Source organism: Manis javanica, chromosome 9, assembly GCF_040802235.1.
Source record: "Manis javanica isolate MJ-LG chromosome 9, MJ_LKY, whole genome shotgun sequence".
In the NCBI taxonomy this organism is placed as follows: Eukaryota; Metazoa; Chordata; class Mammalia; order Pholidota; family Manidae; genus Manis; species Manis javanica.
Window position 1 is genome coordinate 51198271 of NC_133164.1, and position 6408 is coordinate 51204678.

Sequence of the window (6408 nt, forward strand, 5' to 3'; positions counted from 1 at the left end):
ATAGGAAAGCCACAGATTTCTGTGTGTTAATTTTGTATCCTGCAACGTTGCTGAATTCTGATATTAGTTCTAGTAGTTTTGGAGTGGAGTCTTTAGGGTTTTTTATGTACAATATTATGTCATCTGCAAATACTGACAGTTTAACTACTTCTTTATCAATCTGGATTCCTTGTATTTCATTGTTTTGTCTAATTCCGTGACTTGGACCTCCAGTACTATGTTGAATAACAGTGGGGAGAGTGGGCATCCCTGTATTGTTGCCAATCTCAGAGGAAAATCTTTCAGCTTCTCGCTCTTCAGTATGATGTTGGCTGTGGGTTTATCATATATGGCCTTTATTATGTTGAGGTACTTGCCCTCTATGCCCATTTTGTTCAGAGTTTTTTATCATGAATGGATGTTGAATTTTGTCAAATGCTTTTTCAGCATCTATGGAGATGATCATGTGGTTTTTGTCTTTGTTTTTGTTGATGTGGTAGATGATGTTGATGGATTTTCAAATGTTGTACTGTCCTTGCATCCCTGGGATAAATCTCACTTGGTCATAGTGTATGATCCTCTTGATGTATTTTTTACTTTGGTTTGCTAATATTTTATGGAGTATTTTTGCATCTACATTCATCAGGAATATTGGTCTGTAGTTTTCTTTTTTGGTGGGGTCTTTGCCTGGTTTTGGTATTAGGGTGATGTTGGCTTCAAAGAATGAGTTTGGGAGTATTCCCTCCTCTTCTATTTTTTCGAAAACTTTAAGGAGAATGGGTATTATGTCTTCTCTGTATGTCCAATAAAATTCCGAGGTAAATCCATCTGGCCTGGGGTTTTGTTCTTGGGTAGTTTTTTGATTACTGCTTCAATTTCATTGCTGGTAATTGGTCTGTTTAGATTTTCTGTTTCTTTTTGGGTCAGTCTTGGAAAATTGTATTTTTCTAGGAAGTTGTCCATTTCTCCTAGGTTTTCCAGCTTGTTAGCATATAGGTTTTCATAGTATTCTCTAATAATTCTTTGTATTTCTGAGGGGTCCATCGTGATTTTTGCTTTCTCATTTCTGATTCTGCTGATGTGTGTTGATTCTCTTTTTCTCTTAATATGTCTGGCCAGAGGCTTATCTATTTTCTCAAAGAACCAGCTCTTGGTTTCATTGATTTTTTTCTATTGTTTTATTCTTCTCCATTTTATTTGTTTCTTCTCTGATCTTATTATGTCTCTCCTGCTGACCACAGGCCTCATTTGTTCTTTTTTTTTTGCCATTTCAATACCTGTGACATTAGACTATTCATTTGGGATTGTTCTTCTTTTTTTAAATATGCCTGGATTGCTATATACTTTCCTCTTAAGACTGCTTTTGCTGCATCCCACAGTAGTTGGAGCTTTGTGTTGTTGTTATTTGTTTCCATATATTGCTGGATCTCCATTTTAATTTGTTCATTGATCCATTGATTATTTAGGAGCATGTTGTTAAGACTCCATGTGTTTGTGAGCCTTTTTGCTTTCTTTGTACAATTTATTTCTAGTTTTATACCTTTGTGGTCTGAAAAGTTGGTTGGTAGGATTTCAATATTTTGGAATTTACTGAGGCTCTTTTTGTGGCCTAGTATGTCGTCTATTCTGGAGAATGTTCCATGTGCACTTGGGAAGAATGTGTGTCCTGTTGCTTTTGGATGTAGAGTTCTATAGATGTCTATTAGGTCCATCTGTTCTAATGTGTTGTTCAGTGCCTCTGTGTCCTTACTTATTTTCTGTCTGGTGGATCTGTCCTTTGGAGTGAATGGTGTGTTGAAGTCTCCCAAAATGAATGCATTGCATTCTATTTCCTCCTTTAATTCTGTATTCGTTTCACATATATTGATGTTCCTGTATTGGGTGTATATATGTTTATAATTGTTATATCCTCTTGTTGGACTGAGCCCTTTATCATTATGTAGTATCCTTCTTTATCTCTTGTTACTTTCTTTGTTTTGAAGTCTATTTTGTATGATACTAGTATTGCAACACCTGCTTTTTTCTCCCTACTGTTTGCATGAAATATCTTTTTCCATCCCTTGACTTTTAATCTGTGCATGTCTTTGGGTTTGAGGTGAGTCTCTTGTAAGCAGCATATAGATGGGTCTTGATTTTTTATCCATTCTATTACTCTGTGTCTTTTGATTGGTGCATTCAGTACATTTACTTTTAGGGCGATTATTGAAAGATATGTACTTATTGCCATTGCAGGCTTTAATTTGTGGTTACCAAAGGTTCAAGGTTAGCTTCTATCTTACTGTCTAACTTAACTCACTTATTGAGCTATTATAAACAATGTCTGATGATTCTTTATTTCTCTCCCTTTATATTCCTCCTCCTCCATTCTTCATATGTTGGGTGTTTTGTTCTGTGCTCTTTTTAGGAGTGTTCCTATCTAGAGCAGTCCCTCTAAGGTACCGTGTAGTGGTGGTTTGTGGGAGGCAAATTCCCTTAACTTTTGCTCATCTGGGAATTCTTTAATCCCTCCTTCATGTTTAAATGATAATCGTGCTGGATACAGTGTTCTTGGTTCAAAGCCCTTCTGTTTCATTGCATTAAGTATATCAGGCCATTCTCTTTTGGCCTGTAAGGTTTCTGTTGAGAAGTCTGAGGATAGCCTGATGGGTTTTTCCTTTGTAGATGACCTTTTTTTTCTCTCTGGCTGCCTTTAATACTCTGTCCTAGTCTTTGATCTTTGCCATTTTTATTATTATATGTCTTGGTGTTGCCCTCCTTGGGTCCCTTGTCATGGGAGTTCTGTGTGTTTCTGTGGTCTGAGAGGCCATTTCCTCCACTAGTTTGGGGAAGTTTTCAGTAGATATTTCTTCAAAGACACTTTTCCTTTTTCTCTCTCTTCTTCTTCTTCTGGTACTCCTATGTTGCGAATATTGTTCCTTTTGGATTGGTCACACAGTTCTCTTAATATTCTTTCATTCCTGGAGATCCCTTTATCTCTCTCTGCATCAGCCTCTCTGTGTTCCTATTCTCTGTTTTCTAGTCCATTAATGGTCTCTTGCATCTCGTTCATTCTGCTTTGAAGTCCTTCCAGAGATTGTTTATTTCTGTATTCTCCCTCCTTAGTTCTTGCATATTTCTCTGCACATCCATCAGCATGGTTATGACTTTTGTTTTGAATACTTTTTCAGGAAGATTGGTTTAATCTACCTCCCCAGATTCCTTCTCAGGAGAGGATGTGGAAGAGGTCTGGGTTAGCCTAGTCTGGATCAAATTTTTTTGCCTTTTCATGTTGATAGATGCAGTAGTATGCTATTGACTCATTTGTCAGCTGGGAGAGCCAAGAGCTTTCCCACTTGCTCCTGGTCTTTCTTTACTGGGACAATGGTGACCCTTAGAGGCTTGTTTTGGGCAATTGCACATAGATTGTGTCTGTTTCTTGCCCAGCTGCTATGGAGGAAGCTCCCTGGCTGTCTGTGTGGCCAGCCTCAGGCTGCTGCTCTGCCATGGCAGGGCACCAGAGGGGGACCGAACAGGGGTGCTCTTTATCACCGTGAGGCATCTTAGAGCTGCTGCCCAGGCAGTTAGGTTGCCCGGAGTTCCCCAGGATTCCCAGCTGCTTGGCTAAGTGTCCCAGGACACTTCCGTCCAGCTGTGGGGTCCCTGTCCCTTTAAGACTTTCAGAAAGCACTTGCTTTTCTTTTTCCCGGGGGCACTGACTGCAGGGACCCACTCATAGGTCTTACTGTCCTGTTTCCCTAGTATCCAGCAACCCACGCCTGGGTGTGGATGGCTAGGGCTGGCTGTTTAGCAGTCCTGGTCTCCCTCTCCCTCCCCGCTCTGACTCCTCTCCTCCTGCTGAGAGCTGGGGTGATGGGTGCTCGGGTCCTGCCAGGCCAGGGCTTGTATCTTATCCCCTTCACAAGGTGCTGGGTTCTCGCAGGTGTGCATGTAGTCTGGCTGTTTTCCTGTATCTTCTGGTCTCTCTTTTAGGGATAGTTGTATTTGTTGTATTTTCAAAAATATATATGTTTTTGGGAGGAGATTCCTACTGTCCTACTCATGCCAACATCTTGGTTCCACCCCAGTCTGACTCTAATCTGCTTTTAAATGCTTCCATTTTATGTTTCATTTCAGATACAGGATTTCTTAATGATTGAATCACCGTCTTAACTTCATTGCTGAGTTCTTGAATATTTTTCTGTACTTCCATAAGCATGTTTATGATTTTTATTTTGAACTCTCAGTAAGATTGGTGAGTTCAGTTTCATTTGGCCCTTTTTCTGTGTTTTATGAGATTTTGGTCTGAACTGTGTTTTTTTGACATGTCATATTTCTATGTGGTGCCCGCTAGTCCCCAGAAGCTCCAGTCTCTGGAGCAGCTCAGCCCCTACTGTGCGGTTGGGTGTCATAGGGGAGTGGTGCTCATGCCTGGTGGGAGGAAAGAGCTGTTTCCTCATTTCTGGCTGTGGTGTCTGTCTGTAATGTTAGAGCCAGTGGGCCAAGCACACAGGTCTAAGCCTCTGTGCTTGGTGTCTCTTGCTGTTGTAGATGGGGCCTCCCTCTGGCTGGCCTGATGCCAGCACAGTGACTGCTGGTTTGCGAGCAGGTTCCGGTAAGCCAGGAGGAAGGTACAGCAGTCTGCGTGTCACAGTAGTGGTCCTCAGAGCTGAGTAGCCAGCCAGGCAGATGGAGTGCTTGAAGCTCATCAAAGTTCCCAACCTGCTGGGCAGAGCCTACCCAGACAATCTTGTCTAGTTCTCCCTTCTCCTGTGCAGCAATCTCCATGGGAAACCCACCCCTTTAGCAGCCCTGTCACTGCCAGGAAGCCTCTGAAACTGCCCATCTTTCCTCTCTCCCAGAGCTGCCAGATGTGGATCCCTATCCTCCACAAATGACCATAATCTCAATCTCTCAAGCACTCTGCTTCTCCCAGCTCCCCAACCTCCAGAGCACCACACAATGTAGTTTTCTGCTTTCAAAGCAGACACCCAGGGCTGGGTGTTCGGCAGTTCTAGGCTTCCACCCCCTCCCCACCTCATTTCTCTTCCTCCTGCTGGTTAGCTGGGTTGGGGGAAGGGCTTCGGTCCTCCCGATCAAGGCTTTTGTACCTTACCTTGTTTTGTGAGGTCTGCTCCGTTTGTGAGGTCTGTATGTGGTCTGGTGCAGCCTTCTTTCCTGTTGCTGTTTTAGGGCTAGTTGTATTAACTATATTTCATACTCTATGTGGTTTTGGGAGGGGTTCTCTGTCTTACCTCTCATACTGCCATCTTGAATCTCCCGTCTCCCTTAAGGGCATCTCATACATCATTGCCCAGCTCCTCCAAGCAATGCTGAAGTGTGTCCCTCTCCTGTCAAAGTCTTTCTGTCTCCTCAATAACCCTCTCTCTCTCCTTGTTAACACTTTCCCCTATCTCAAGGAAAACTTGTTGCACAATCTGGGCTGCTACACTGCCCCTCAAGGCCTTTAAGCAGACTTCTATCTCATGAAGGGCTAATTCCACAGTTTCTGGTGTCTCTGCCCTTCCCCAATTCTGGGGAAATCCCAACCCCTCTAGGAGGTGCTTTGCCCTATAATAGTTCTCCACTAGTGGCTCCCCAGTTAGAAGTCCCACAGAAATGAGGTTCCCAAGTGAAGTTACACCTTCTACTGCTGCAGCCACTGGGTCCTCCTCCCCAATACACACTGGGGGTTCCAGGCATCTCCCCACCATCTCTAGAGGCAGCCCATTCAAGGGTTGCACCCATGTAGGCAAACTTTGGGTTCAGAGGTCCTTTCGACTCTGCCAGATGTAATGGGGAAAGTCCCAGGGCAAAATGCCTTTGATACCAAAATCAGTCAAAGGGAGAAATAAAGTGGGAGAAACATGTTTATTGCCTCCAAGCAGTCATCCACTTCTGCTCTCCTAGCTGCAGAAGAAGGAATCCCACCCAACCTCTCTGGTCCAGTTATGACCGCACTCGCCCTCGAAATTACCTATTGAGATGGAGATGGACTACTTCTCTCCACCCCTTGGAACACCTATGGATATGGAGATGCACTAAGGCCAAGTGAGAGATTCTGAAAATACTGCAATTATACCCACATGGAATAGGAGGACTAGAAATAGTAGGACCCCAAGTGAAATGATGGGAGAAGACTGGAACTGTCAGGAGAGTTGTACATAGCCTGATAATGAAGTATATCAGAATTCAGGATCCAGTCCATTTCACAATGACCAGTATTAGAATTTAATATCCATAAAGGTGAGCTATTGAAATATAGTTCTTTTCCCTCTAAAGTCACCCCCATTTTTATTAGGGAGTAACCATACTAACATTTATTTGTTAGTAAAATAAGTTTAGATTTAAAAAATTTGGCCTGATTATTTACAAATACAATGTTCCAGTCAAAGTCTTGGTAATATAAGCAATGTTTTCAATTGTGTCTTGTCACAAGGAGAACAGGTTCTT